Here is a 20,725-nt window from a genome sequence, read left to right on the forward strand (position 1 = left end):
ATACTCCAAAAAAGTTTGACCTCAGAACACTGCTTCATACCAACGATACTTAATATGGCCTGGCTCTGTGTCCCCACCTGAATCTCATCTCAAATTGTAATCCCTACATGTTGAATGAGGGACCTGCTGGGAGGTGATGGGATCATGGGGGAGGCTTTCCTCCTTATTGTTCTCATTATAGTGAGTGACTTCTCATGAGAACTGATGGTTTAAAAGTGTTTGGTAGCTCCTTCCTCCCTCTCTTTCACTTCTGCTGCCGTGTAAGATGTGCCTTGCTTCCCCTTCACCTCTCACCATGATTGTAAATTTCCCGAGGCCTCCCTAGCCATGTGGAACTGTGCGTCAATTAAACCTCTTTCCTTCATAAATTACCCAGTCTCAGGCAGTTATTTATAGTAGTGTGAAAATGGACTAATATAACATTTAATATTTTTAAAAGCCAAATCATTTTCTGCTTAATCATGTAATACAAATAGACAGTTAACAATAGGAAAATCACCATGAAAATGTGTGTTCTGCAGTATCATCTACTTTATTTCACAACATACTACGTATACACTGATAGTGCGGTTTGGATGTGTGTCCCCTCCAAATCTCATGTTGCAATATGATTCCCAATATTGGAGGTGGGGTCTGGTGGGAGGTGACTGGATCATGGAGGTGGTGGATTCCTTATGAATAACTGGACACCATTCCTTGGTGATAATTGAGTTCTTGCTCACTTAGATCTGGTTCTTTAAAAGAGTCTGGGACCTCTCCCATTTTTCTCTTGCTCCCTCTCACTATGTGATATGCTGGCTCCTCTTCCCTTCTACATGATTGTAAGCCTCCTGAGGGATTCACCAGAAGCTAATGTTGGAACCATACTTGTACAGCCTGCAGAACTGTGAGCCAATTCAACCTCTTTTTATAAATTACCCAGTCTCAGGTATTTCTTTACAGCAATGCAAGAGCACATTGATATAGACAGACATGTATATCAATGTTAATTGCCAGGTCTGTCCCATAGACCCTGGCCGACCGACGGATGAAATGAGTACTCAGACACAGGTATGCGGTGTAAGAGCAGGTAGGAGAACTCCTGGCTCTAGTGGCCAAAGTGCAGCAGCCCTGAAAAGCTGGAGCTGCTTACTTTTATTCAGTGCAGGCACAATGCTGAAAGCCTGAGGCAAATACAATCTGCAGGTAATTAACATTTATTGTTCCCCCTTTCTGGGAGCAGTCACTTGCAGGGATAATGGAAGGTCAGTTCCTGGACAATGTAAGTAACAAGTCTGTTAAGATAAATTCCCCTACACTCCCTTGTACTGTACCTACTCCTTGCCCTCCCCCTCAGGGCTATAGAGCAGCTGCCTTCAGCGATTCTCCCCAGAGCTTTGCAGTGCCTTCTGACCTTCCAGAAGGACTGCACCTTTCCCTATAGTTTCTCCCACCACTCTGACTGATCTCCTAAATCTCCCCATTTTCTCTTTTTTTCCCATCAGGTTTTGTTAATTGAAGAGTACAGATGTGCGCAGCACCAGGCTTGACAAGGGCAGTGGTTACAGCTTGTGTTCCAGCTTTGCATCCTAGAACCAGTAGGTAACATGACAAACATAAGCATAATCAGTAATATTGTTTTCAATCAAAGAGTGACCCCCAGGAGTGGGGGTCTATCCAGGAGATGTGTTTTTGCACATTGTTCTATAGGCCTGTTACTGAGGAACCCCACCAGGGATATGTTAATTCCTCATAGCCAATCAGTGACATTGTTAGAGACTGGGAAGGGGGTGTCTGCCCAAGTAACAGGGCAGAAAAAAGGTGGATCTAGAAGATGGGCAAAATAGAGGGTAGCAGGTACACGCTGCAGGCAGAGTGAGAGAATAAGAAAGGTTAATACACTACAAGAGTTGCAATGTACAATAGTCAGCATAGCAAGGAACAAATTATCTGGAGTGAATGGTGTTTGTGTCTGGAGCAGGATTCACTCAGCCTCCTGAGTTTTCTTCTGAATCCCCCAGGTAATGTCTAGGGCCTATGTCATCTGAGGAAGCCATATTGTCCAGGGCTACAAGTCCTGCAGGATCATTTCCTTCATTTGTGGTACTGGGTTGCGTCCTTGCCACACCATGGTAAGGTTTGATGTATTGTGTTGGAATCCAAAGAGGACCTGAGGGAGTGTGAACACAAGCGTATCGTCTTCTCCAAGTTAGCAATTATGTGGACATTACTATTCACATCTTTCCATAAAAACAAAGATTTTATATCTTTAGCGATTTTTGCAAATTGCTTTTCTATAACTGATTAAAATTATCTAAATTTAAGACATTAAAGGTAAATAAGGCTTTTGCCAATAGTGTTGCAAGGTCCTTACTCCTATTTTCCCTTTTTTGTTTTCTGAGCATATTTTTAAGTGTGGAGTGGGCATGTTCTACTATGGCCTGTCCTTGCGGGTTGTACGGGATACCTGTGGAACGTTGGATGTCCCATGTGTGACAAAATTGGTGAAATTGTGAGCTGGTGTTAGCCGGACCATTATTAGTTTTAATCTTAGTGGGCTGCCCCATAAATGCAAAAGTTAAGAGAAGATGTTTCATAACATATTGGACTTACTTTCCAGGAAGAGCATGTGTGCTAGTTAGGTGGAAATAGATATCATCAGATACATGTACATATCTTAGTTTTCCAAATTCAGGGACGTGTGTGACATCTGTTTGCCATAACTTATTCGTTTCTAGTTCTGTAGGGTTAACACCTGTTGAAGGAGGGGATGTGCCTGTGAGGTGGCAATCTGGACACTGCAGGATAATTTGTTTAGCTAGTCTTTGGGTGAGTTGAAATTGTTTAGTTAAGTGCCTCCAAATTTGGTGGAAAAATGGATGTGATTGGGTAGCGTGGTCAAGCAGTGATGTCACAACCTGCAGATCTGCTTGATCATTGCTATACACTAGTGGACTGGGCGACAAGCTATGGGCCCGAATGTGTGTAATAAAAATAGGATGTATATGTCGATCAGCAATTCTGAAGTTAAAGAAACGGCACATAGGGTGGGCTCAAGAGTGAACTTAACGAGGGCTGTTTCAAGCTTTTGCAATAAAAAAATGCAGTAAGCAGAGTCACTAACAGTCTTGATGGGCTGAGCGGAAAAGGTTTCCAGAGTCAATATTAGGGCTCCAACCTCAGCGCTCTGAGTACTAGTAAATTCAGACCAACAGAGAGTTATGCAGTTCCCACCAGATAGCTGCTTTTCCATCTTTACCAGAGCCATCAGTGAAAAGCATTAAAGCGTTAGGTCTAGGGGAGTGAACTACTTTTGTAGGCATAACTACAGGAACATGAGCTAAGAGCTGGAGTCGTTTGTCAGTGGAAGGGCATGTTCTATATGGCCTGCATAATCAGAGAGTGCTATCTGAAGGCCTAGATAGAGGGACAGGACAGCTTCCAATTGTTTTTTACTCAAAGCTATTCTTATGACTTCAGGGTCGTAACCTTGCACTTGATTGCATCGTTTGCAGCCCGTTTGTGCCTGCAGTGAATAAAAGTAAGCAGCTCCAGCTTTTCTGGACTGCTGCACTTTGGCTACTAGAGCCAAGCTGTCCCCTACCTGCTCTTACACCGCATACCTGTGTCTGAGTACTCATTTCATCCGTTGGTTGGCCAGGGTTTGTTCCTTTCTCTATAGTTTCTCCCACCACTTTGAACAATCTCCTATAGTTAACAAAGATGAAAAGACTATTAGTTTTTTATAGTGAGATCAAGTCACATTTACTAAATAAAAACAAGTATTTCTAGTGATAAATTTTAATAAAGCTTTATGACTACCTGTATCAATTTTTGGGATACATGTCTAGTTCTGATGGATATATAGAACCACATTTGCAATAAAACAAATATAAAAATGTTATTGATTGTGCTTCTTCCATTTCGAGACTTAGGTTACTAGAATGGTAAATTAGAGTTTAGAAACAGGAAACCTTAAAACTTTTTTTTTCTTTAAACCCAATTGCCTCCCTATACTTTGAACTCCTCAAGTGTAGGGCCTTATTTATTTTCATGTTCCATCTCTGAATGAAATAACTGATGCTAGCAGCTATAACAAACAACATCAAAATCCCAGGAGCTTAACAAAATAAAAGTTCCTTCTTGCCCACAAATTAATCCAGTCCAGATACTACTGGGAAGGCAGATGCTTGGGTAACATTGTCGAGTGTGTTTCCTCTAAGTGGTGACTTAGAGATGAAGTTCTTAATGCCATATCACCTTTAAATGTCCTTCCAGATTTCTGCAAAAATAGAAGACAGAGTGAAAAGTCTTGTGTGTGAGATTTTCATGAAACACATCTGGAAGTGGCATGTATTGCTTCTACTGGCCAGAACTTAGTTACAGTGCCCCATCTAAATGCAAGGAATTCGAAAAAATGTTGTTTAGTTCTGTGCCTTGGCTGTAAGTGGAGAGAAAAATAACAGTCTCTGAAAAACCCAACACAGAGTAACAGCACAACAGTTACTTGACTTATATATACCTAGCTGAGATGATGTGGAAAATATAGAGAAGAAAAGTGTGTTTTATGATTCTCAGTAAAAGAATGTATGATATGATTAGGGAACAGACACATATGAAACAATGTGTGAACAAGGCAATATAATATATGCCAGTGAATCACTGTACTGACTGACATCGTTAAATGTCAAATTATATAGTACAAACCACCTGAGGCAGGAGAGTATCCAATTATGAGTTATTATTGTTTTGTAATACACCATTAGTAAGTGAAATAGGAATTTGACTTGAGAGATTTTTGTGGATAAATGTTGTTGGCAAGGTCTTCTAAAGAAGCAAGAACTGGAGGTGAGCCTTGAGGAATAGGTGAGCCATGGATGTTAGTGCGGTTGGTTGAATGAGATAGATGGGAGAGATGGGGAGATAGAATTGACAAAAGCCTTGATGAGTGAATCTGGTGGCCTGTGTTGTTTTATAGGATTAGTGTTAGAAATAATAGAAAATAAATCTAAACAGGCCAAGATGGGTTGAGTGGGGCATTAGAAATTGAGAGCCTTTAAATTAGAAAGAAATGTTGAAACTCAATGTAAGAGGTTACAGTGAGCGCCCTATACATTTAGAAGTGCATTTTCAAGACTGGCCTAATGAGAAGATAAATTTAGCAGTGGAGTTCTGTATGGTGTGCCAGTGATACAGACTTGAATGGCAGGCTGTGGTGAGACGAGAGCTTTAGAAGTCATCATTCAAAGATGAGATCTTATGAGTAATGCCTTCTTAATGATTTTGTTGTATACCCAGACTAATTGGCTTGTGGATTTCATTTCTCCTAAGCATACAGTGACTTTGGAAACTAGAAAGTATCACCATTTACCTTTTTTGACTGTATGGGTTACCTATTGCTATGTAACAAATAACCTCCAAACTTAAAGATTAGAAAAAAATGTAATTATCACATACTGTTTTTGATATCTATATCCACACTCAAAGTTTTGACTGTTAAGAATTTGAAAGCGGTTTAGCTGGGTGTTTGTCCCTCGATTTCTCTCATGGTGTCCCATTCAACCTTTTGGCTGTGACTGCAGCTATCTGGGAAACTTAATTTAGGCTAGGGGATTGTATTTAAAGATGGATCACTCACATAGCTGCTGGTTGGAGGCCTCAGTTTTTCAACACAGGAACCTCTTTACAGGGTTTCTTGAGTGTCCTCATGATATGGCAGCCATATTCTTCCAGACTGAGTGATCCAAGAGAACAAACAAAATAAAAGAAGCCATAGTGCCTTGTATTATGATGTGGTCTCAGACGTCATGTACCACTACGTCTGCCATAGATTATTTGTTGGGAAGAAGTCATTAAGTGTAGCTTGTGTTCAAGTGGAGTGAGACTGAGTTTCTACCTTTTCAAGAAAGGAGTATCAAATAATTTATGGACATATTTTAAAACTACCACAATAAGTTTGCATTTGTCTGTATCTGAAGGGATCTACTGCAAAATTATTTTCCATTTGGATTATTACTAATTCTAAGTCAGAAGTTTGGATATTTTCTTTCTTTTCTTCCTTCTCTCTCTCTCCCTCCTATGTTCCATCCTTCTTTCCTTTGACATGAGAATTTACATAGATTTTGCTTAACGAAGAAAAAACATTTTGAATACCATTTTACATTTTATTTCCTTCTAGCCCTCTAAAGTTTTTTTCTGTATTTAACTATACCCTCCCATGCTTCATAGAATACTTTTCTTCATTTCTTGTGTTAAGTGGAACCTGAGTCTCTTTTGAGGATGACATTCTTTTTCTGTAATACTCTTGAGTAGAGGCCACTTATTCTTTTCTATCTCATTCATCTAAAAGCCCAAAGTTAGAAACACCACATTTCTGACTTCCTATGTCACATATAAATCACTGCTCTGTCACTTTTCCAATAAAATTTTTTCTTTTAAAGTTATGTCATTAGGCTAAGCCACCTTCTTTCCTGAAGCTAGAAATATTCTTCACCCCTTTACCACTTGTACATTGTCTTCTTTTCTAACGACCAGGAGACTTCAGGATCCTTGTCTTACAGCATGTAAGCCTTGCCATGTTTTAACTTCATAAGCCCAGGGTCCCTCCCCTCTGCTCTGCACCAGCTTTTTAAATCTAAGGCCACACAAATAATTGTTTCATTTCTGAAATCTTGAAGAGCAGTAAGCACCCTGTTCTTTCTTTTTCCCAGAGTTGTCACTCTCATTATCCTGCTCTTCAGATAGACTGATTTATGGAGCAAAAGCCCTTTAAAATATCATTCTTCTTTACTTTTTACCATTTCACTTTTAACTCGTATTCTTTCTTTAGCCAGCGTCAAATCCAACGCCATCATTTTAGTGTTTCTTGATCTCTTCACCTTGTCCTTTCTTTCCACTTACCCCACTTGTTAAAGTCTGAATCAATCCAGCTCCCCACTGTTACTGATTTGCAGATGAGGGATCCCAGATAAAACCATTTGTTTGAGATAAATATAGATCAACGGACCTCAGCTTCATCTGAAAAACACCATAATATGGCTGCATTAGTTATTATTGCTGTGTAATGAATTATCACAAACGTAATCACTAAAAACAATACCCACATATTATTTCACAGTTCTTGTCATTAGAAGTTCAGGGTGGCTTGGTTGAGCTCTCTGCTTAGAGTTTCATAAAGCCCAACCTGGTCTCTGAACTAAAGGCTTTGAAAAAAAAAAAAAAAGCTTCCAAGTTTATTAAAATTGTTTGGAGAAGCCTGCTGGTGGCAGTTGTAGGACTGAAACCTCACTTTCTTGCTGGCAATTTGCTTGAAGTGACTCAGCTTTTAGAGATCACCTGCATTTCTCTTTATGTGGCCCCTTTCATCTGCACAGTCAGTAATGACATGCTGAAACTTTCTCATGCTTTCAGATATCTGTGACTTCCTCTTCTGCCACCAGCTCAGAAAACGCCCTGATTTTGAAGGCTGATCTGATTAAACCAGGCCCATTCAGATAATCTCTGTATCGTAAGGTTAACTGATTTCGACTTTTATTATATCTGCAAAATCCCTTCACAGGGGTACCAAGATTCATATTTGATTGAACAACCAGAGCAAATAAATCACAAGGCAGCTGTATTTGGAATTCTGCTTGCCACAGTGGCTCTAGTTAGCTCTGTCACTCATGCACCCAGACAGCTTTTTCAGCCTTCTCAAGGCCACTATTCTACACGTGCCCTTACTCATTGTTAAAACTAACTCTTCACCTATCCTTTTTCTGCATGGAGGAAAATAAAAACCATTAGGTAAAAAAAAATCCATTAAAATTCTTGGCCTATATCTGGTCCTGGATATATTGCATACTGAGTTATTTCATCAGTATGCAATATATCCTGGCCCGCTAGCGACCAAAGTTCTAATCTTTTACTTTTTCAATGAGTTCTAGCACCCTGACTCCTAAGCCATCTCTCAGATAACTATCCTCTTTGTCTTGCTTTTCCTTTCACTCACTTTTATTTTCCTGTTTTTAAATAATTCCAACTTGTATTTTAAATTCAAAGGGTACATTTGCGGGTTTGTTACCTGGGTGTATTGCATGATGGTGAGGTTTGGGGTACAATTAATCTTGTCAATCAGGTAGTGAAGCATAGTACCCAACAGTTTTTCAACCATTGCTCCCCACACTTTGTCCCTGCTATAGTAGTCTCCACGATCTGTTATTCATACATTTATGTTCATGTGTACCCAATATTTAGCTCTCACTTATAAGTGAGAATATGTGGTGTTTGATTTTCTGGTCCCGTGTTAATTTGCTTTGGATAAAGGCCTCTAGCTGCATACATGTTGTTGAGGATAAAACAACTTCATTCTTTTTTAATGGCTGTCTAGTATTCCATGGTATACATGTACCATACTTTCTTAACCCAATCTACCATTGACGGACATCTAATTAATTCCACGTCTTTGCTGCTGTGGATAGTGCTACAATGAGCAGACAAGTTCATGGATCTTTTTGGTAGAAAGATTTATTTTCTTTTGGGTATATAACCAGTAATGGGATTGCTAGGCATAATGGTAATTCTGTTTTGAGTTCTTTGAGAAATCTCCAAACTGCCTGCCAAAGTGGCTGAATTAATTTCCATTTCTGCCAAGAGTGTATAAGCATTTCTTTTTCAATGTAGCCTCACCAGCATCTGTTATTTTTTGACTTTTTATAATAACCATTCTGACTGGTGTGAGATGGTACTGCACTGTGATTTTGATTTGCATTTATTTGATGATTAGTAGTACTGAACATCTTTCATGTTTGTTCGCTGCAGGTATGTCATCTTTTGAAAAGTGTCTGTTCATGTCCTCTGCCTACCTTTTAATGGGGTTGTTTTTTGCTTGTTGAATTGCTTAAGTTTTTTTTTTATTGATTCGGGATATTAGACCTCCGTTAGATGTATACTTTGCAGATATTTCCTCCCATTCTGTAGGCTGTTTACTCTGTTGATAGCTTCTTTTGGGGTAGACAGACTGTGGCCCTGCCTTCATCACTGTTCCTCACCAGGCAGGGCCTGCCAGCTTGAGCCCGCAGCACTTTTTTCTTCATTTCCTTTCCGCATATAAATATACACTAGTTTCTTTAATATTAAAAAAAAAATGAAAAAACCGTACTATTTTTATTCCTTCATCTTTCTCTATTGCTTCTTTTCACTCTTTTTGGTTGATACTTGGATATTTTTGTCTACATTCTCTGTATCACTGTCTACAGTATTTCACAACAAAATTATTACTGAATCTACTTTAATTTCACTGTTCTACAGATCATTTCTTCCTCCAAGCACAATATTGAAACAGTTCTTTATAAGGCTACTAATCCCCTTTCAGCATTATATCTAATGGCTGCTTTTCAATACTTACCGTAAAACTGTTTCATGGCATTTGAAAATATTGATTGTATTTTCTTTCTGAAGTATTTTTTTCTCCAGTTTCCAAAATAGGTTGCCACTGACTTTTCACCTTCCACTCCGCAGAGGTATCAAGCAAAACAAATAATGTAGGATGGGATACAATATGAAAAATAGAGATAAATGTCTCCAAGTGAATATACTCATAGCATTTCACTCTTTTTAGTTTACCTTGATGTAAAACTTTAAATGTTTATAATATCAAAGATCAAATTAAGCATATTTTACATTTACCAAAGCTAAGTTCCTAAATTGTCATGTTTTTGTTTTATCAAATTTCAGACTTTATTTTTTTCTGTGACTTCTAGATGTTAAATTGTGATAGTGCTACAGTATTGGGAATGTGATATCACGCGAAGCATATTATGCTTGGGTGACAGGGAATGACTCCTATGACTCTGTCTCCAAATCTTTGTTATTGTGCCTTTGATCATTCTTACTTGGTTTTATTCATGAACTTTTCAGCTTTCTCTTCGTTTTAATGTTGTTCCTAGATGTTTTTTCTTGTGCAAGTCTTTTTACTTAAACACAATTTTGTTAGATGATGTCATTCACTTCTCTGGTTTTAACTACCCAGTATTGATCAGCTCCAACTTCCATAACACAATACCATAGATTGAGTGGCTTAAACAACAGGTATTTACCTTTCACAGTTATAGAGACTGGGCTGTCCAATATCAAGGAGTCAGCAGCGTTGAGTTCTGGTGAGAACTCTTCCTGGCTTACATACTGTTGACTTCTTGTATCCTTAAGAACACAGAGAGAGCAAGCTATATAGTGTCTCTTCTTATAAGGGCATTAATCCTATCATGAGGCCCCACCCTCATGACCTCATCTAAACCTCATTAACCCCCAAGGGTCCCACCTCCAAATACCATTATAATGGGGGCCAGGGCTTCAACATACAAATTGTGGCAAGGGGGTGGTACCAACATTTAGCTGATAACATACTTCTAGATCATTTAAATTTCCAATATATGTATCTCTTTCCTTAGCTCAAATTCTCCATAATCCATACTCCATAATCCATAGACACATTCATACAAATATCCTATACATGACTCCAAATTAAATGTTTTTGAAATTGAATGTTATCTCCTCTTGATGCTGTGGCCTCTCTCGGTGAATGGCATTGCTATTTACGTATTTTTCAAAACCTGGAAGACATTCTTGTTCCTTCTTTGCCTCATCACTTGCGTCACATCAGTTGCCAACTCCTACTATTCTTTCCTTTAAATATCAGTTACATTTATCTCCTCTTTGTTTTCACTGCCTCTGGATTAGTTTGAACCTTCACTATTTCTGGCTCTGATTACTATAACTTATCATCACTGGTTGTATCTCCAGGGCTCTCCAATCAAGTCTCCTCTTGGCCCTTAAAGCTTTGTTTTTAAAATGCAATTCTTTTTATGTCAATTGTTTCCTTAAAAATAGTAAGTGAGCCGGGTGCGGTGGCTCAAGCCTGTAATCCCAGCACTCTGGGAGGCTGAGGCGGGTGGATCACGAGGTCAAGAGATCGAGACCATCCTGGTCAACATGGTGAAACCCCGTCTCTACTAAAAAATACAAAAAATTAGCTGGGCATGGTGGCGCGTGCCTGTAGTCCCAGCTACTCAGGAGGTTGAGGCAGGAGAATTGCCTGAACCCAGGAGGCGGAGGTTGCGGTGAGCCGAGATTNGCTACTCAGGAGGTTGAGGCAGGAGAATTGCCTGAACCCAGGAGGCGGAGGTTGCGGTGAGCCGAGATCGCGCCATTGCACTCCAGCCTGGGTAAGAGAGTGAGACACAAAAAAAAAAAAAAAAATGCTAAGTGTATTTATTCTCTGGCCTTGAGAGTAAACCCTAAATTTGTAGCCAGCATCTATAGCCCATCTTGATCTGGCCCTGGCTGCCATCCAGTCTTATTCTCACCAAGTTCTTCTTCAGGAATATTCCTCACATAGTTTTAGTGGCTTGAAAAAGACATACTCACTCACAATTGTTCACTTTTTTCACAGCGTTCCCTTTGGAAGCTAAATTTTACCCTCTTTATGAGAGAGCACAGCATTTGACAGCATTTGAAAGCTATGTCTTTAGGCATTTTCTTTCTTTACTTTTTGGGACACCACACTTTATTTTCTTCTTGGTACCTAGCACGACTTAACTTTAGGTGACATATTATAGTTTTAGTTGTCTATTGATGACCGCTCCCACCAGAATTTTTGATCCATGAAAGCAGGAACTTTGTTGTTCAGTACTCTAAGCTCAATGCCTAGCATAACACCTGCAACATAGGTGACATGCAACTATTTGTTGAATAAATTAATTGGCAATAAATTAGATGACAACTTGCCTCAGCCACTTGAGAATATATGCTTTCAAATAATTTATTTGGCTGTTTGTGCTTAAGCATTTAATTATAAAATGGCATACAATGACTATTGCATTTACTTCATGTCATTGTCGTAAGTGGTGTAAGAATTATGTGAGTTAGTACATAAAAGTGCACCTATTAATGCTAAATAAAGGTTAGCAACCATGACCTTTTGCAATGCCTTCTATGACTCTGTTCATATCCTCCTCCCTTTCTTTCCCCAGACATATAAGGCATGCAGAGAAGAATGCAAGGAAAAAGGGAGTGAGTTGGATAAATCTGTGTATTTCTGGAAACCAGCTCACGTTGTTAAACTGAGACTGGAGGGGAGTTTCAGAACGCTTTAGATGCTCAACAGCTTCTAAGTATACAAATTCTTGAACAGAGATACATAAACAGGGGTGACTGTGTACTCTGCTGTAATATCACTTCGCTGCAGTACTTCATTTCTAGGTCAGCTCCATGCTCCTACCTATGCTCTCTCTAAGTGAAGTTGCTCCTTGTTGAAATAGTGAAGTGGATTCTGTTGTTTGGCTCCCTTTCCTAACCTCCTTGCCTGTGCCGTGTTCCTGCTCTGCTTTTGCCTAGGCACCTACCTTAAGTGGCATTCTCCGAGAATTATTCCTAGCCAGAGTCACAATTGTAAAAAATCTGATAATTACAGCTAAGATAAACTTTTTATTGATAATGATTGAAGATTTTCTGCTCCTTCAGTCTTTTGTATTTGAATATAGAAATTTTGATGATCAAAAATCTTTCAAAGAATCAAGGGACTCATAATGGAATATTGTACAAACTTTAAAATGATGTAGAATTTATAATGAGTGTTAAAAAAAGGTTCATAGTGTATTGCTAAGAGGAAAAGGCAAGTTTCAAAAGAATATATACAGTATCATCTCCTGCACCCTTTCTTTAAATAGAGCATCTTAAGTGTTTATCTAGGAATTGACTAGTTCTGATAAATGATGTTTTTATCATTAAAGTATTTGAATTCCCAAAATCTCATTTGAACAAGAACTTTCTAGCACAAAAGTAAATGTACATATGTGATAGGAAAACCTTTTAAAATATATAAACATCATAAGAATCAAATGAAGAATGTATTAAATAACTATCTCAGTTTGTATTAGAAACATCCAGTTGTAATTGAATATTTCATTTAATAATGTCAACTGAAAGTGTCCATTTTTGAAAAGGAGAAAATTACCAAAGGTAAATAAAATTAATAGAAAAATACCTTAATAAACTGAGCAAGTAAATGGAAAGATGGATAAGGAAAACAATGTCAATACTCTCATAATTAATCTACAAGGTCAATATGCTTACAATCAATATCACAACTAGATTTTTCTTTCACAAAATATGACAAACTATGTTGGAATTCATACTGAAAAATAGATGCCCAAAAAAGTAAATACAATTCTGAAAAATACAAAAAGGAGAGTTTATCTTATTATATTTTAAAAATTATTATAAAATAAAAGAAATATACCAACATAACCATTTTACTTCATTTTTAAAAACAAATAATATGAAAATAGAACTTACTTGTCCAATGGTGGAATTTCAGGGTAATTGACACATAAAGAGGCAGGTCTCTTCATCCCCCCTGTTATTGCACATTATAACCATAGCATAATTTGTTTCATTCCAAATGGCTGAACTGTCAAACATATTGTTGAATTTTACATATTTGGTTTGGGGACCTGTCCCTATCCTTGTCCATATCTTCTAATAACTTGTCAGTGATTTCGGATTATGAGAACTTTATTGATGAGTGTACAATCCAAATATATTAAAAACAAAAAAAATTGATTTACCAATTTTAAAAGAAACCATACAAAAACTAGTGTTTAAGAATACAGAGCTTTAACTATTTCCTCCTTATTTTGCAAATATGATACATTTGTTGAATGTAGTCTACCTGCTTTTTGGCCAATGGCATTTGGTTAATATAACCCTTTTGTTAAGGTAATCTGTCAAAACTTTGCCAGAAAATATCTCCTCCTCCCAACTTCCTCTACATCTCGCTGGAGTTTTGCTACTCGTACCTGAATCTCGTCTTATTGTCACCTGCAATTATATCCAAGGGGATGTCTAGTTGCAAAAGAGAAAGTAGAAAGTAGGGGAGATAAGCATCTCAGTATCTTACCACCATTTATTTATGCACCACTTTGCATGACACAGGATTCCTGGGCAGCAGCTGAAGCTCACTCATTCTATTATCCCATTTTCTCAACACCTTCACTCTAACTTGTTTTCTTTAAGAAAATGTCCCAAGATAGTTTTTTCTCTGAGTAGATAAATTTTAGTTTATTTTCTTTTGCATACTTGTAGGTATATGATCTAAATGAAAAATATAGAGAAGAAAATTAGAGTAAGGTAAATTTGTTTGTAAAATTAGTTTTATCAAATGTTGTTTGCAAGAGCAGTGATTTGACTACGTAGATATCTCAGATTAAAAAAAAAAAAAACCTATTGTACCAGTCAATTTTTACACTTCTATAAAGAATACCCAAGACTGGGTAATGCTTTATAAAGAACAGAGATTTAATTGACTTACAGTTCTGCATGGCTGGGAGGCCTCAGGAAACTTATAGACATGGCAGAAGGCAGAAGGGGAAGCAAGGCACATTTCACAAGCAGGAAAGAGAGCGAGAGGGAGGGAATGCGAACACTTTTAAACCATCGGATCTCATGAGATGTCATTCACTGTCATGAGAACAGCATGGGGAAAGCACCGCCATAATCCAGTCACCTCTCTCACCAGGTCCCTCCCTCTACACATGGGGATGACAATTTGAGATGAGATCTGAATGGGGACATGGGGACATAGAGCCAAATCATATCACTTCTTAAGGCTAGGAAGCCGGACCAAGGCTAACTTTACATTTTACCTACCTTCTTAAGGTTCCTGGGCCTGCCTGGAAGTGACGGTTTTTACTCACTCACTGTAAATCTGGGAACTCTTAAAACCAAGCATTCTATGCACATTCTCAAATACAATATTTTAGTAAGACCCTTGGTAATATAACCAATGGTTTAAACTATGTCCTGTTGTAAAGAAAAAGTAATTTTTAGTTGAACTTATGTAAATAACCATAATGCCATAATAATACTCATGAATTATTTTTGAATTTTGAAAGAAGTAAAATACAACTGTTCTCAACTTTGTTCACAAAAGCATAGTTTCTTAAATTGTTGTAAACTATAGCTAGCTTTAGAGAAGAAGTTTCCTTAAACCTGGAAAACAACAACAATAAAAAACAAAGGAATCAACACTGATTCAAATCAAATACATGAAAATATTATCGTCAGCTATTTTTGAGACAGGATCTCACTCTGTTGCCCAGGCTGGAGTGCAGTGGCACAGTCATAGCTTACTGCAGCAGCTTTGAACTCCTGAACTCCAGGGATCCTCCCAGCTCACCCTCTTGAGCAGGTAGGATCAGAGGTATGCACTACCACACCACACTAACTTTTAAAATTTCTTGCAGAGATGGGGTCTTGCTGTGCTGCCCATGTTGATATAAAACTCTCGGCCTCAAATTATCCTCCCACCTAGCCTCCCAAAGCACTGGGTCATCAGTTATTTAATTTAATGTAAATAATTCTACTTTTGCTTGATCTTTATTAGGAGTTTTATGAACCTATCAGTTTCTTGATTAAAATTTTGGAAAATTTTGATTGGGCCCATTTAAAGTAATTAGAAACCAATTCTTAAGAATATTTGTTAGAGCCTTTCTATGAATCTGATTTCAGAAAACTTCATAGAAGAATTCGAAACGATAACTGGATGACAGAGACTTAGAAAAGTCATAGTTTTTTATCTGATGGAGTTTCATTATAATTAGAAATTTACAAGGGTATTTAGTTATTGTTATGTCATACAATATAATGAGCGATAACATGTGAAGTTTTTCTTTCTGTGCCTGGCTTACTTCACTTCATATAATGTCCTCCAGTTCCATTCATGTTATTGAAAATGACAGCATCTCATTCTTTTTTATGATTGGAAAGTATTCCATTGCATATATGTACCACATTTTCTTTATCCATTTGTCTGCTGATAGACACTTAGGTTGCTTCCAAATCTGGGCTAGTTTAAGTCACGCTACAATAAATATGGGAACACAGATATCTCTTCACTAAACTGATTTCTTTTTGTTTGTGTATACATCTAGCAGCGGGGTTGTTGAATCATATGGTAGTTCTATTTTTAGATTTCTGAAAAATCTCCATACTGTTTTCTGTACACTGTACTAATTTACTTTCCCATGAGCAGCGAACGAGAGTTCCCCTTTCTCCACATCTTCTCCAGCATTTGTAGTTTCCAGTCTTTTGGATGAAAGCCATTTTAACTGGGGTAAGATGATAGTTCTTTGTAGTTTTGATTGGCATTTCTATGTCTTCTTTTGAGAAATGTCTGTACAGATCTTTTGTTCATTTTTAATTGGATTTTAATAGTTTTCAGCATTGAGTTTTTTGAGTTCTGTATATATTCCAGTTATTAATTCCTTGTCAGATGGATAGTTTGGAAATATTCTTTCCCATTATGTAGGTGGTCTCTGCACTTTATTGAATATTTTCTTTGCTGTGCATACGTTTTTTAACTTGATGTGTTTCCATTAGTTCATTTTTACTTTGTTTGCCTGTGCTTCCAAAACATTACTCAAAAAATCTTTGCCCAGTCCAACATTCTGCAGAGTTTCCCCTATGTTTTCTTTTAGTAGCTTCATAATTTAAGGCCTTAAATTTAATTCTTTAAGCCATTTTGATTTGATTTGTCCATATGGTGACAGACAGAGCTCTTTCTTCTGCATACAAATGTCCAGTTTTTCCAACAATATTTATTGAAGAGACTGTTCTTTCCCTGATGTATGTTCTTGACACGTATGTCAAAAACAAGTTTACTGTAGATGTTTAATTTTATTTCTGGGTTCTCTATTTTAGTTCATTGTTCTATGTGTCTGTTTTTATGCCAGTATCATGCTCTTTTGGTTACTATAGCTCTGTAGTATACTTTGAAGTCACGTAATATGATTCCTCCAGTTTCGTTCTTTTTGCTTAGGATCATTTTGCGTATTCTGAGCGTTCTGTGGTTCCATATAAATTTTTGAATTTTTAAAAGAATTTATATGAAGGATGGTATGTGTACTTTGATACGGATTGCATTGAATATGTAGATTACTTTGGGTAGTAGTATGGATATTTTAACAATACCGATTCCTCCAGTCAATGAACATGGAATATATTTTCATATTTTTTTGTATCCTCTTCAATTTACTGCATCAATGTTTTAAAATTTTTGATTGTAGAGCTCTTTCACTTCTTTGGTTAAGTTTATTCCTAGGTATTTTATTTATTTGTAGCTAATGTAAATGGCATTATTTCTTGATTTCTTGTTCATATAAAAATGCTACTGATTTTGTATGTTGATTTTATATCCTGCAACTTTCCTGAATTTTTATATCAGTTCTCATACTTTTTGGTGGAATCTTTAGGCTTTTCCAAATATAAGATGATATTATGTCCAAACAAAGTATTTTGACTTTTTTCTTTCCAATTTGGATGCCCTGTATTTTATTCTCTTGCCTTACTGCTCTAGCTAGAACTTAGAATACTATCTTGAACAACAGTCATGAAAGTGGGTGGGAGAGTGGGCTCTCCTCTGGGCTAGGGCAGGTCAAGAAATCCTGTCCAAGAACCAAGGAATACATAACCTCAAGATTTTCCTTGGTGCTTTACCTACATCCTTCCCCAACTCCACTACCCCTGCATATGAGCTGTTATCTAAAATGTAAGAGAAAGTCTTTACTTTTTTCTCTCAAGCTGAATGAGGAGTTTCTCATTCTAGCTACCACAGCCAGGAGTGTGCTGGATCTCACCTGAAGCCAGCATATCTCAGAGTCTCACCCAAGTTCCATGCTATACTACATGGCTATCATTGCTCTTTATTTAAGGCTCAAGGACACTTTTGTCAGCAGGTAATGAATCCTGCCATAATTGGGTCCTTCCCTTAAAGGTAGCAGGCTTCTTTCTGTCCCAGAGAGTGTCTAGAAATGTCATCCAGAACTATGTTTTGGAATGGGTACCTAATGTCTCTGCCCAGTGCCCTATCCTATTGTGACTGAGCTGGTGTCCAAGATGCAAGACAGTTCTCTTTACTCTTCCCTCTCCTCTCCTCATAGGAAAGGAAGGGGTCACTTTTGGAACTGCTAGTTGTGCTACCTGTGTTTGTGGGAGGGGTGGTACAAGCACTCCATTAGCTAACCCAGCTAGTGTCTCAGGGTAATAATATGGACCTTGTAGAATAAGTTTAGAAGTATTTCTTCTTCCTTTATTTTTTGGAACAGTTTAGTAGGATTGTATTAGTTTTCTTTAAATTGGTGAAGTTCAGCAGTGAAGACATTGGGTTCTGTACTTGACTGGTGTATTTTTTTTTTTATTATGGCTTTAATCATATTATTTGTTACTTGTCTATTCTGGTTTTGAATTTCTTCATAGTTCCATCTTGGTAGTCTGTATGTGTCTAGGAATTCGTCCATTTCTTCTAGTTTTTCCAGTTTATTGGCATAGAGTTGCTTATTGTATTCTGTAAAGATCCTTTGAATTTCTGTGGTTTAGTTGTAATGTCTCCTTCATCTCTGATTTTATTTCAGTCTTCTCTCTTTTTTTCTTAGTCTGGCTAAAGGTTTGTCAATTTTGTATAACTAATCAAAAAAAAGAAACTTTTGTTTGTTGATCTTTTGTATTTTTTTAATTTCAATTTTATTTATTTATGATTCTGATCTTTATTATTACTTAGATCACTTAAAAGGCATTTAGGTTAATTACTATATATTTTATCTGCATGCTTATTTTTCTAATCCAATCTGAATAAAATTCCTTAAGAGACCTCTGGCTGACTGTCAGATTTTATCATGCAGACACAACATATAATATATGTACTTATGCATAAACATACCTAAACACATACATATGCACACACAAATAAAGATTTTATAGCTTTTATTTTAGAAGTTTAGTCATGAGAGCGTAATGCAGGCTCACTGATTTACAAAAGACAGTTGGATCCAAATTGTATTTCTGACAAAATGAGACCTGTTAACAGGACTAAATCTTACTTGTCTCAATAGGTGATGTAATGAAGACTATTGCCGAAAATTTTATATAAAGCAGTTTGGTTTAATTTATTTTCACCGTATTTTTTCCTTTTTCTAGTTTCAAATGAGTTTATGATTAAATTTTTAATGTTTTAACTTTAGCTGGAACTGAATGAATTGTATAATGAAAACAAAATCTTCAAATGGCCTTGAATTAGTAATGAACCTGTCTTTTGTTTGCTGCTCTTGTTTGTTTGACTAATCACTTTAGATGAAAAAAAATGAGAAGTTTTTGCTTTTGCTGTTTTGTTTTGTTTCATTGCTTTTACAGCATTGAGCTCAAGATTTTGAGCTATTTCATCTGAGAACCTAATTTTTGTAAAATGTTACCTAGGTCTTTTTCTTATAGACCATTAAACCTTTAATTAACTTTTCCATCACCCTAAGCAATTATTAGTCAGGCAAGCCTAAATTTACATTTTCAAAAAGTATTTACATTGTTGGTTGCCATGGAGCTGTTGTAATCTGCAAAGCAATTAATTTAAAAACCCTTTAAGAATTTTAAAGAAAATCTTGGCTGGAATGCCATAAGCAGTGAGTTTTCTCAACACCTGCAAAAGACTCAACTGATTCAAAGTAGGTATAAAAACAGATAGTGAGACAGAAAACTAAGAAAGCTTTACATGTTAACTCTATAGTGGCAAGTCTTTTTTTTTAGAGAGTTCAAATAATGACAATTTGAGCTCTCAATTTTCCTTGACATAATTTTCTTATCAGTTAGAATCTCTTTCTGGTGTGCATGAGGAAGGGAGTCAGATGGCCAACAGGAGGCATGACTAGATTCCAGCTCTGGACAAAGCAGCTTACGGAAGCTCTCATTGTAAATTTTAGCTCTAGATCAACTACAAGAACAAACCAGCAGTCCTAAGAGGACCCACAGATCCTCTCAAGGAAGTGGACTGCTCCTACAGGACTTAGAGATACCCCAAAAACTGTGAGTGCCCCAACTGCAGAATTGGGAAAGAGAGACACTCCTCTCCCAAACACGCACCCCCACTGGAGAACCTGAAGGTCTGTTTGCGGGAGGAGTTTCTGATCTTATCTGGAGCTAAGCCAGTTTAGAGAGCCAAATGAAATACAGGGGTAGAGGAAGCAGTGGAAAGGCCCTGGGAGCTCGCTGCCTCCCCTAGCAGGCCATATTCCTGCCTGGCACCACAGAGATCCATCAGGTAGGTGACCAGAGGAGCAGAGGGTATAACTCCACAGGGAGAAGGACATCTCTAGCTGAACTTTGTAACAATTTGAGTAGGGCAAGAAACCTCCTAGCCAGAACTAGGGGAAGGCGTAAAATCTTGTGTGCAGACTCCACAGGCAAGGGAAGGACCAAGCCCCTTTCTCTCACAGCTGGGACTTGGGTAACTTAGGGCAAGTTTTCAACTGTGTCATGCCCTCTGCCTGGAAACAGACTCAGGGCTGTTTGGGGGAGCATGGTTGGAGTGAGACCAGTCCTTTGCTTTGCATGGGAGCTGGGTGAGGTTTGTGACAGCTGGCTTTCCCCCACTTCCCTGACAACTTCCATGACTCAGCAGAGGCAGCCATAATCCAACTAGGTAGACAACTCCAGTGACTGGGAATTTCACTGCCATACCTCACAGCAGCTGTGGCAAGGCCCACCCAAGGAGAGTCTGAACTCAAACATGTCTAGCCCCACCAACACCTGATGGTCCTTCCCTATCTACCCTGGTTGTGTTAGACAAAGGACATATAATCTTAGGAGTTCTGGGGCCATGCTCACTGCTGGCACCTCTCTATACTACTACAGCTGATGCTTTCTGGAAAGCGCCTCCTGGCAGGAG

General features: G+C 37.8%; 2 long non-coding RNA genes across 2 annotated transcripts in view; both read right to left on the reverse strand.

Moving 5' to 3' along the window:
- Positions 1 to 475: 475 nt before the first annotated feature.
- LOC119471627 lies at positions 476 to 9,466 on the reverse strand. Its single transcript, XR_005200688.1, has 4 exons — positions 9,365 to 9,466; positions 6,880 to 6,996; positions 3,997 to 4,261; positions 476 to 1,455 (listed from the first exon to the last, which is right to left on the reverse strand). It is a non-coding gene; the product is annotated as an uncharacterized LOC119471627 (long non-coding RNA).
- A 4,458-nt stretch (positions 9,467 to 13,924) lies between these two features.
- LOC119471628 overlaps positions 13,925 to 20,725 on the reverse strand; it is a 33,093-nt gene continuing 26,292 nt past the window's right edge. The window contains exon 3 of the long non-coding RNA XR_005200689.1: positions 13,925 to 14,109. This is a non-coding gene — a long non-coding RNA (uncharacterized LOC119471628). The remainder of the gene's footprint in view (positions 14,110 to 20,725) is intronic.

The sequence above is a fragment of the Cebus imitator genome, unplaced genomic scaffold, assembly GCF_001604975.1.
Source record: "Cebus imitator isolate Cc_AM_T3 unplaced genomic scaffold, Cebus_imitator-1.0 Scaffold67, whole genome shotgun sequence".
Classification (NCBI taxonomy): Eukaryota; Metazoa; Chordata; class Mammalia; order Primates; family Cebidae; genus Cebus; species Cebus imitator.